A 12,279-nucleotide genomic window follows, 5' to 3' on the forward strand; every position below is an offset into this window, starting at 1 on the left:
TCTTGTTTCCCCCGAAGTGTAATCAAACTAACAGCCCAGGCAGAAATGAGCCACAGAGGAATTCCTCAACAGGTTGTTCCCATTCTGATCTTCCATCAAGCCAAGGCTTCCTCTTGGCAGCCTCCCTTAATGACATGCTTGACATTGGTTGAATCATTTGTCTGCTTATTGTGTGTCTGCACTGAATGTGTCCCCTTGCTGTTGGCTAGATATATAACTTACTGCCATCTAAAGAATAGAGCCTCCTCCAGTTTCCTACTCTCTGTGGCTACCAGTCTGTAAGGTGCTGAACAATTTCAATCACATGAGGCAGGACTCCTGGAACAAGAGACTGAGAGATGTAATGATTATGGGAATGCAAAATAGCTAGAAAAGATCAAACTGAAATAGAGTGGAAGAGAAGTGGCAGGTTTCTGGACTTGACTTTTATTTGACTGATTTGGAATTCATGCAAAAAATAAGAATAGATATATAGCAGACGGAAATTAAGGAGTGAAGTGGAATAGGAAGAAAAAAATCACAGAAAGTACAAGATCAAAGCAATTCTTTGTGGAGAAATGTGGGGGGAAGAGGCTTGGAAATTCTACTATTTGTGGAGGCCTAAATTAGAATTTCAATAAGGAGTGGAAAAAAGATGAAGAAGTAGAGAAAATTACAGAGGATGATACAATCACTTCGGATGCCTCATAAAGATTTCCCTTCCTAACTTGCTTCCACAGACCCTGACCCAACCACCTCATTTGTTGTTTCAAACCTAATACTACTTATTTCAAAGTATATATGGATTTCTGAAGAAGTAATGGTAGGACTGCTTTTGTATTTATTGAAGACAAGGAGATGGCTTTGACCAGAGATCCCATCAATTCAGATCTGAGCAATTAAAGTAAGAATGGTTAGGAGGGTTGGGGTTTTTTGGGGGGGGGGGTTATACATGTAGATGTATAACATTCTATAATGTAAATTTAGCTAACTTCGTGACAATTTAATTTGGGGGAGTGATTATTGTTTCTTATTGGATATTAATGTGTGTAATTATTCTTCAATAGTACTTTTATAGCAAGGTATATATTTATAAATTCAATTTATATTTAACTGTATTTCAAACTCTATAATACATTACAATTATAGAACATTTAAGTACTGTATCATTTCACAGAATATGAGACAAGATATTAGAATGAGAGAGAACTCTAATTTATTTATGACTGTGCATGGAAAAATCTATTTGTGGTGAGAGATGTATGCATCTCATCATGTTAGCTAGAACTCTTTTTGCCTTATGAATTCTGATGAAGTAGCAGGATATTCTTTTGGTTGTCTCCAATTATTTGTAGGCTTGATTCTACCCCCACCCCCACCCCCATCCCCCTACAGTTCCTTGGGAAGGAGATCCAGCACAGTCAACACTTCACTATATATATATGGATCACTGAACTAGGGCTGCAGAAAAATCTTGGTTTACGTAGGAAGAACCTGGCTAAAGAGAAATACACATAAAGACTTACGAAAAGAAAAGAAAAGAAAACATACATACATACATACATACATACATACATACATATTTTCTGAGGTTTTCGCAGGTGTTTGTATATAGGTCTTTGGTTATTCGGGTTTTCTCCCGCGTAAAATTGGAAGTGTATTGGCGACGTTTCGACGAAGTCTCATTCGTCATCTTAAGGCTGGTGTTTTCGGCTTCGTGCTTCTAGGAGCAATGTGTGATCGCAGCTGTTTCTTCCTTTTAACTGCTAGTGGGGGTGTGAACTGATTGCGTGGGAGCTTGGCTGTGTTCTGATTGGATGGGGGATTGGCTGTGCTCTGATTGGCTGGGAGTGTGTTCTGTTTGGGTGGGGGCTTGGTTGTGCTCGGGTTAGTCTGAGTTGTAGGGGGATTTGAGCTGGTGAGCTGCGTTGCTGTTGTCTGGCTTCGCGTTCTCTGTCTTGGAGTTTAGTGGGGGTTTCTTTTTGGATTAGGTTGGTAATCTTATTTCTTTGGAATCCATTGCATGTTAGTACGTTAGTTAGAGTGTGTAGTTTGGTTTTTAGGTGTTGTTCGTCAGCTAAGCGTTTTGTTCTGGAGATGAGTGTCTTCACCTGACCAACCACTGCCTATCCAACACATACTTCATCTATAATGGACAAAAATACAAACAAATAGAAGGAGCACCCATGGGATCACCCCTCTCACCTGTCATTGCAAACCTCTACATGGAACACTTTGAAACCCAAACTCTAGAAAAATCTGATCACAAACCCAAACTCTGGCTCAGATACATAGACGACACCTTCATAATCTGGCCACACGGGAAAGAAAAACTGGACAACTTCCTCACACACCTCAACAGCCTACACCCCAAAATACAGTTCACCATGGAAACAGAAGCTAACAACCAACTTCCCTTCCTGGATGTCTTAGTCTACAGGAAATCCAATGGCTCCCTAGGACACACCATCTACCAGAAGAAAACACACACAAACTGCTATCTGCACGCACTCTCACACCACCACCCAGCACAGATCAACTCCGTAGCCAAGACACTCATCTCCAGAACAAAACGCTTAGCTGACAAACAACACCTAAGAACCGAACTACACACTCTAACGTACTAACATCTAATGGATTCCAAAGAAATAAGATTACCAACCTAATCCAAAAAGAAACCCCCACTAAACTCCAAGACAGAGAACAAGAAAACGGCAAAGCCCTCCTCCCATACATAAAAGGCACCACAGACAGAATCAGCAAGATCCTCCACAAACACAACATCAAGACAGCATTCTGCACAAACCGAAAAATATCCACCATCCTAAGAAACCCCAAAGACAAAATTGAGTTAGGAGTATATGAAATCCCATGCACTGCCTCCCCCACCACATACATCAGACAAACCAACAGAAGAATAAGTGCGCGCATTGAAGAACACAAGAACTCAGTCAGAAAAGAGGAACCAACTTCTTCCCTGGTCCAACACCTTAAAGCCACAGGACATGAATTGACTTTAAAAAGACCAGAACTATCGCCAAAACTGAACACTTTAACAACAGAATAATCCGGGAAGCCATCGAGATAGAAAAACGCCCACACAGCATGAATAAACGAGATGATACCTCCCGCCTACCAGCCATTTGGAAACCCACCCTTATTGACAAACGAGTCCCTAACACGAGGAATGACACCAGAGGGCCACACAGGATGTCACCACCACACATCCATGCAGAAAGCAGACTCAAACCCACACCGATGATGAGGCACGACCCCAGACCAGAAGCCAGAACGCAGCTGCATCATTAGCCACTTTAAACCACTCCAATCCATACATGAAGCAGACTGACACCCACCATGAAGATGTGGCACGACCACAAACGCGAAGCCAAACAATAGCAACACAGCTCACCAGCTCAAATCCCCCTGCAACTCAGACTAACCCGAGCACAACCAATCCCCCACCCAAACAGAACACACTCCCATCCAATCAGAGCACAGCCAAGCCCCCAACCAATCAAAACACACCTCCACCCAATCAGAACACAGCCAAGCTCCCACCCAATCAGTTCACACCCCCACTAGCAGTTAAAAGGAAGAAACAGCTGCGATCACACATTGCTCCTAGAAGCACGAAGCCGAAAACACCAGCCTTAAGATGACGAATGAGACTTCGTCGAAACATCGCCAATACACTTCCAATTTTACGCGGGAGAAAACCCGAATAACCAAAGACCTACACACACACACACACATCTGTATTTGGGTCTTTTCCCGTGTAAGATTGAGAGTATCTTGGCGACGTTTCGACGAGGTCCCACTCGTCATCTTCAGGCTGGTGTCTTCGGCTTCGTGTTTGTGCGAGGAAAGCATGATCGGAGCTGCCGTCTCTCTATAAATACTGGTGGGGAGGTGTGGGGTGCTGGCTTTGTCGCTGTGAACGGGTTGGTTGCCTGTGTTGTTACATCTTGATTGGTTGATGGAGTTAATGTTTGCAAATTAGTCAGCTGTTTCGTAACATCCTGTGTGGGTGAGGACCTTGATGTGTGCCCATTAGTCTTTTGTGTTTTAACGACCTGGGTAATGGGCTGTGTTAACATCCTGAGTTCTAGTGTCTAACCATTAAAGGGCAGGAGCGTTTATGTTTATGGGGTGTGAAACTAGTTCCCCTCCTCATGGTGCATCCTGGATAGCGCGATAGTATGAACTAAATGCACTAGCAACTGTTGGCAGCTAGACTACTCTGTAGACTTTCCTGGCTCTCAAAGTTCATGGCAATGAAATCAACACTTCACTCTGACAGAGATTGATGCAAGCAGTATTGAAAGAAGCTATGATTTGCCCCTTCCTTAAGAAGATGTCCTTAAATCCCAGGCTTTAACTTTTCTTTTTTAAAGTTAATTGAGATCACGGTTGGTGTTCATCCTAGAGAAAACAGATTATTTGTCAGCCTGATCAGAGTTTACCTCTGTCTTTCCTTATACAAAAAAAAAAAATCTTGAGGTTTTTCTCATTTCCTCCTCTTTCTCAGGGCTAAGCTGCTGTTTAATTAAACATAGTTGCATTGTTTCCTCATTGTATTCTTGCATTGCATCACCTCTCCTATCAGAATCACTTCTCTACTTTGCTTGGCAAATCCCTGAGGTCACCAGGTAAATCTTGCCATGTAGGATTGGCCAGAATTAGAAAATCTCCCCTGTTCTTCTAGTTGTACATCACCCTATACTGAAGAGTCTATTGTAGCAGGAAATACAGAATTCTCTGCATTTTAGGTTCACTGTCTATTGATAATGGTGGCAGATCGTGGGAATTAAACTCATGCAGAAATTTCTGATGCAAGTGATGTATAATTCATGGAGCATGGGACATCTGTTGCATCTTCTCACAGCTTCTCAGATTCACTCCTTTTTCAATGAATCAAATATTCCAAACATTTCCTTCTGCAGCCTAAAGCCAGAATACATTCCACTTCACATTCTCCTTCCCTGTGGCAAAATAGAGCAAATGGGAAGGTGGAAGAAAGAAGGGCAGGGAGGTTCCTCACAAACAAGTAGCAGCTTGACAGAATACCAAATAAATCTTCATTAAAGCAGGCAACTGCAACTGAAAGACCACTGGGTTAATTTGCTGAGTAACTGGGAAGTCCAGATTTTAGATAAGCAAGCTGAAGACAGAAAGTTATTGGAAAGTTATGTTCAAATCCTCCATCACAATTTTGGCATCCATTACAAACCTCTTCCCCTGAAGCATCTACAGACTACTTATATGAAGCTTTTACCAAACCTAGCTGTTTCTTTAAGATTACCTGAGCAGCCTGCCTCTCCTACAGGAACATTGAGCTGTGAGGAACTGCAGATTCTGGAATCCCGAAGGGGAAGATGTGAGGAAAATGGCCTATACTGTCTGAAAGGGAGACATGTATTGTTATATATAAATACTGCAAGAGGCAATAGTTTAGTCTAATACTCTTCTGTGAAGACACATAGCACTTGAAGAACTGTAATAATTAGTTCACTCTCTCCACTTGTCCATTAAAGAACAGATGATTTGGGAATGACAAATGAATCTAATACCTGGAAAGTGGCCTTCCAAAACGTGTATGTAAATTGAGAATCATTAAAGAACACATGATTTACTAAGGCGCCCCAAAATCCAAAAACATGATCTATAAAAATTTTGCAGTTTCCTTTGCAAGGAATAAAACATATAAATAGCCATTGTAAAGCAACTGTCCTTCATTTATAGAGAATAAGAATCTGTCTGGAGGTCATCCATTCCAGCCTTGACACATGCATCCTGTTGCTGCTGCAATCCAATCTGATCTAGCAAATGTACTGTCTTCCCTTTCTGGAAGGTCTAATCATGAGGGCCAAAGTTACTTGGTTTCAGAACTCAAGGTAAACCCCTCCAAACTCAATAGCAGAAAATACGACTTCAGCAACAGAGTGGTCAACGCCTGGAATGCTCTACCTGGCTCCGTTGTTACAGCCTCAAACCCCCACAGCTTCAACCTTAAACGGTCTACTGTGGACCTCACCCCATTCCTAAGAGGTTCGTAAAGGGGGCATGCATAAGTGCACAAGCCTGCCTACCGTCCTTGTCTTACTGTCCCCATTTATCTGTACTTACTTCCTTTGTTTGTTTATGTTCATACCTATATCTGCTTTCTTGTACATGTTTGACAAATGAATAAATAAGAAGAAAAAGAATCATAATTGTAATGGATGAGCAGAGATCATATTCAAGTTTATATGGCATATTTAGAATATTGTTCTGTGAGCCATGAATATATGGTATATGATGTAAAAACTGACGGGGGTGGGAATGTCCTGCCTGATCTTATGAGGACTGAGGGATCACGCCTTCTGTGACCTATGCACACTTGAACTGGATGGATTGCTCCCTCTAAGAAAAGTCCCTGTTCTTGGAATGCTGCTTTTATCACTATCAACTCTTTATTGAAAATACCACCATTCTTTTCAGCTGAGATCAACAATCTGAAATAAAAGACGTACTTTCTGTCTCACTTCGAAGATATTGGTTCCTAATGCTGTTTGATGTGTTTACTTACACAACAAAAAAGAGTCATGAGATAACAAGAAGTCTTCAGTGGCAGCTGGGGAAAAAAGTTTTTTTAAATCCTATAGTGCTACTTGTTCTAGAGCAAACTATTTATTTAAACTTATATTCTTTCTTTAAAAGTTGAGATAGCGTGCTTGTGCATACTACCAAATTAGGGATGAACATTCTATAAACATTTGCAAAGCTTCAGGAAGTCTTTTGCTGACCGTGGGGCACCTCAAGGTCCTCGTGCCACTTTGATGAAAATAGGTAAGTTTGAATCTATCTCTGAACAGAGTGGAGAGCCTTTCAAAATTGATGACAGCCTTTCAAGGTAGGTCAAGTCGGAAAACATTTACCACAAAGATACTGAGCTCTATTGTTGCAGGATATAACAGAATCTTGAAAGCCTGACAGTTTCCATCTGACCACTTATATGAAAGAGAATCAAGACAGGATTATCTTGATCTTCTTTTTCAACTTCTCCCATCCCGTATCCTTAATCCTTTTTTCACCATTTTTGACTTCCCCTTTCAAGATTATCTCCTTATTCCTCTTCACAGTCTCAATAAATCAGTAGAGTCTGCCCTAGGATGGGAATATGACCTCATTGGTTAGTCCTGATTCTCCTTTGCCATGACGTGGCTGGAGGAAATGTACCTCTCCTGGTCCTTTTAGATCTCTCAGCAGCTTTAAGCACTATGAAACTAGCTTTTTATTACCATTAATCAGTTACGACCACAAAAAGAATTAACAATTGAAAGCATTGGTCTTCAGTGATTCTGCTCCTTCCCCAGTGGGAAGTTCCAGTCAGTGGATCTGGGAATGGAGAGATCAGTCAGGTAGCCTCTTCTTTGTGGAGCATGCCAGGGCTTGGTCCTCTTTACTGTGAAGCTCTTTGAGGTACACCAGATCAGAAGACAGAATCCACCGGAATACCAAAACTATATTGATATAAATTATAATAAAAAGAATCTTGCAAGCCTGTGTGTCTATGAAGATTTTCAGAGATCCAGGTCAAAGGTGTTTTTTTCTTCAAAAGGCAACTGGACTGTTTCTTCCTCAGGGAAAGAAGTCCAGTTGCCTTTGAAGAAAAAAGCACCTTTCAAGCCTGGGCTTTTCTTTCCTCTTATACTTTTGTGAGTCGGGATGGAGGATGAGAGTGGTTTTAAATTGTGAACTTTATAGATTTTTTAATGTTGTATGATCCAGAGTCAGTGCGTGCGTGTGTGTGTGTTGGGCATCAATATAAAATTATTTAATTAATTAATAAGAGTTTGACTGAATTTCTTAATACTATCTCTGTTCCCAAGTGTTAAGAAATGTTTGTCCTTTTTGATCACATAACATTTTCTAAATATTTGCTTTAAGGCCTTCTCCATGATTCCCTATATCTCCCTTACTTTTTAATATGTACATGAAACTCCTGAGGAAAATCATTCATCAGTTTGGAATGTGGCATATTCAAGTGGTGATGATATTCAGCTGTAAATCAGTAGACTGGGCTTTATAGGAAAAAACTATTAATGTCTTGATCTAGTGCCTGGAGGCTATGAGGGACAAAATGGCCCAAAGCTGAGTTTCTGAAATCTCCAATTATTTCTTGATGATACTATGCTTGAAGGAGCAAATTCCTAAATCACAATTCTTGCTAGATAGCCAGGTGAAAGCCAAGGCCGTCGGGGCCTTGGCCTAAATATACCTGATATACTGATATACCAGGTTCAGCTTTTCCTGGAACGAGGATTTTCCAACAATGACATACGTCCTAGTCACCACTGGCTTGGAATTCTGTAATGTAAACTATGAAAGGGTGTGTTTGTAATCATATAAGTTTCACCTAGTCCAAAATATTGTATCCCAGCTACAGTGACTGAGGGCTTCTACACACTGATGACCATATTAACCCTATGGTCCAAGCCCTGCACTAACTTCCTAATGGGTTGTGAGTGCAATTCAAAGTCAATTTTGTCCTTTAAATCCTTACAAGGTTTCCATCTGCTCAAGATGAAGTGGTTGTCCACTTTCCAAAAGGTTAAGTGGATGGAGGATTGCACCTGCTGCTTCTGTTACTGTACCTGCTTTGTGGAATATACTTCCCCCAAGATTCAATCAGTCTTCATGTCTATGGAAATTCTCAGTCATCCAGGCCATGGTTGTCCCAAAGGTGCTTTTTCAAGAGGCAACTGGACTTTATTTTCCTTGAAGACGTTTCGCTTCTTATCGAAGAAGCTTCTTCAGTTCTGACTGAATGATGGAGAATGGAACAATTTATATTCCTTGCAGTCATCTGGTTGCTAGCACTCTGAGAGTCATTGAGGCCATTTGGAGGTTCATCTGTGCCCTGAAGATCACCTGAATAGTGCAAATGGGTGTGGAACCTTTTTGGAACTGCTGAAAGGACTTGTAAACAGGAGATTGATGGTATCATATCGCTCCCCCACTGTTGAGGGAGGGCTGTTCAATTTTAATATAGGCCTCTCTTTCAAACCAGCAGTCCCCCCTGTCCAGAATGTGGACTTTCCTATCTTCAAAAGGGTGGCCTTTGTCTCTCAAATGCAGATGGCTGCTGAATATTGTCCTGATGAGTTTATTCTCCAATGTTGTACCATACAGATATTTCCATACGCTGCAGGAATATTTGATAACTTATCAAATATGGAAAAACAAGTTATCATTCTTTTTTGGGAATCACTGTGGGATCACAAAAGAATGTTTTCTGAAACTCACCCATGGTAGAAATAGGTGCTCTGTTTTTTGCAAGGCTAGTTTCCCAGAGATGCTTTTTTTGAACCCGTCAGTAGGGTTTTGTCTTAACTTGGGCTAGATTTTTGGTTCTCATCCCAAAACAGGCATTCGAAAATGAGGGAAATGCATTAATATTTTTTCCAGCACGTTTTGCTAAATATATAATCATTTTAAATAAAAAAATTTAAAGGTGTATCTTATAAAACTAAAACGGAAGTTGCTTCCAGACGTCTGATTGTTTGCTACCATAGACCAACACGTTTCTCCTCCTACCAAAAATCATTTCTCTTATTTCCTCACGTGCGACCATCTTTCTTTAAAAAAAAAACCCGTTCAAGCAGTTTCTCTCTGTTTGCAATTCCAAGTCTTGGCACGTTTTTGCAAAAGCGGCCAATTTCCATCCAGGCAGAATCGCAATCTCCCTCCGCCCGCCTTGCTTTCTACCCTAAATTCTCCCCGGCTTTGCTCTTCCAGCCGCTCCCTTACAGTATTCGCCGGACTGCTCTTGCTGCCTTCGGATGCACTCATTTCCTTTCGGAAATTTGCGCCTCTGGCATTAACACATAACCTCCGTTTCGCTTACCACGGGAGTGGCGGAGGGTTACTGGGCAAAGCGAGAGCCATTCCTCTCTGCCGAGAAAGCAAGCGGACGGAGAGGCGTGCTCTTCGTCGTAGCCCTGCCCTCCTCTTCGATCATGAACGTGGATCTGCGATTTCTCGGTCAGGCTGAGCAACTAAAATGTCTGCTCGATCGTTCCCGCTTGAAAAAGCAGGCGTTATCCCCATCCCCCTCCCCCCCCCCGCGCCATTCCGTGGGCAGTCTGTCGGTCGTTCTTTTCCGCCGCGGCCGCTCAGCCCCTTCGGGCATTTCCGTGGGGGCCGTTCGGTTCTTTCCGTGCACAGAGAGGAGGGAGGGGGCGTGCGCGGGGCGGGGGCGGAGGAGAGCCGAGGCATGCTCGGCGGCGCTTGCTCCCTGGCTGGCTCCTCTCTCTCCCTCTCAGTCGGCCGCTGCTGCCTGCCTGTCGCCGGGGCTGGGAGAGCCTGAGAGAGCGTGTGTGTGTTATGTGAGTGACGCGGCGGAGGTGTAGTTTGACGCGGTGTGTTACGTGGGGGAGAGAATAAAACTGCGGCGAGAGCCTAGGCGCGAACGAAAGCAGTGACGGAGCAGCCTGTAGCCGGTAAGAGGAGAAAAGCAAAGAGAAGGAAGGAAGGCGACTAACAGCCCGAGAAGAAAAACAGGGAGGGGCGGCAGCCACAGGGCCGCCACCACCAGTACCAGCAGCGGCGCGGCCGTTGAGGCGGGGTTGCCTCGCGAGCGGGTGTCGGGGGGGTGGGTGGAGGGAGACGGCAGTCGCGGGGAGCGAGAGGGAAGGAAGGAACGACGGAGAGCCGAGCCCCGGCCTGGCCACCCCAGCAGCGCCCAGTCGTCTCCCCCTCCGCCTCGGGGTGGCCTTACTTTAAAATGGAGGCGCCTCTTTCCCCGCAGTCGCTCCTCTCCCGCCGAGCCCAGCCGCCGCCGGCCCGCGCGAGGAACAAAGAATAATGGCGGATGGAGACGGCGGCCGGCCGAGCGAGCAGCGGAGGGAACGGCGCCGCCGCCGCCACCGCGCTTCCTCGGTGGGGAGGGAGGGGACGATTCGGCAGCGGCCGTCCAGGGTTCTGGGGAGGGGGCAGTAGCGGGAACTCTGCTCTCCCGCCACCGCCGCCTTCTTGACCTCCGCGCCTGCAGAGAAGCGGCCCTGGGCGATCGCTCCCGGCCGCCTTCCTCCTTTTGGCGTGGCGGCGCGGGAGGCCCTTCCTCTCCTCCGGCGGTGAGAAGCCTCCGTGCGCCGCCTCGCACGGGCCTGCCTAAACCTCGGCTGGTTTCGCTTCGGCCCCGGGTGTCCCGCTCGGCTGCAGTGGTGACTCGGGAGCAGCGGTTTTGCCCTGGCACACAACCCCGTTTTTTTCCAGCTTCTCTTGCCCGCCAACCTCCTCCCCCATCGCAGCTTGGCCACCTAGCCCTAGGTAAGGAAGAGTTTGGCGGCCCAGCCCCAAAACCCGCTTGGATTTTCCCGCCCCTCTCCTGCAGGGAGTTCCTTGGCAGGGTTGACGGGGTTGGGGCAGCCTGGCCAAGTTAGATCTGCAGTCTCGGCCGTTCTTCCTTGTTTCTAGAGTTCCACATAGCCCAATGTTTTAAATTCAACATTTTAATCTTTGTTACTGCCCAAAATGTGCACCGAGATTAACAAGCTTTCAGAATCCCTTTCTAATAAAGTTCTTTGAATCAAGCCTACATTCTAGAACAATTTTTCCCCCTCGGCTCGCTCTCTATATATTGTGAAAGGCTGAGCCTATCTGAAACAAACTTGTATCAGCTTTTGAGAGAGCTTGGTTTCACTTTTCCTCCAGTTTCATTTTTTGTACTTCACCTGTCTAGCATAGTAATCCATGACCACAGTAAAGTTAAGAGTTATATTAAATGAAGCAATTCTTTATTAGTAATATAATTTGTGCAATGATACAATGTATATTGTGCTAAACATACTATAAAGAAATCCTAGAATTAGGGCTACTAGAGTTGTGCTGCAAAACCTCAAGTGATAGTAATAGACAATATTTGTGCTTCTGTCTTGTAAATTATCTGTACTTTTGCACTCCAAATCTGCCAGCTCAATTAGAATATTTTAAGGCCTGAGAACATGTAATCATATACTATATTGTTACCTTTCGGAGAAATATAGTTAGCACTCAAAAAATCTGATACTGTATGTAAGGGAGTTTTACACTTAAAATGTAGTTTTTTTCCAGTTTCAGATTAGTCTGTAACATACATTATGTTTGAATTGGTTATTTAACTATCACACCCACGTAGATTGGATATTAAAACTACAACTTTGAATTCTTCAAAACATTATTCAGCTTGTGCAGACTGGATGCTATTGACCCCTTCCAAACCTCTGAAAAAGTGCTCACGGGGATTAGAGGCTGTTTAAAAACCAGAGGCTGGCA

At 43.9% G+C, this 12,279-nt stretch overlaps 1 protein-coding gene across 3 annotated transcripts in view; it reads left to right on the top strand.

Moving 5' to 3' along the window:
- The first annotated feature begins 10,197 nt into the window (after positions 1-10,197).
- Positions 10,198-12,279, top strand: part of CREB1 (cAMP responsive element binding protein 1) — a 43,159-nt gene continuing 41,077 nt past the window's right edge. The window contains exon 1 of one of the 3 annotated variants that reach the window (XM_060688138.2): positions 10,198-10,466. The gene's annotated coding sequence lies outside the window, so the exon portion shown is untranslated. The remainder of the gene's footprint in view (positions 10,467-12,279) is intronic. The other 2 variants (XM_087882147.1, XM_060688136.2) reach the window with 2 other exon arrangements.

The sequence above is a fragment of the Pantherophis guttatus genome, chromosome 1 (assembly GCF_059756535.1).
Source record: "Pantherophis guttatus breed Tessera chromosome 1, ASM5975653v1, whole genome shotgun sequence".
Taxonomy (NCBI): Eukaryota; Metazoa; Chordata; class Lepidosauria; order Squamata; family Colubridae; genus Pantherophis; species Pantherophis guttatus.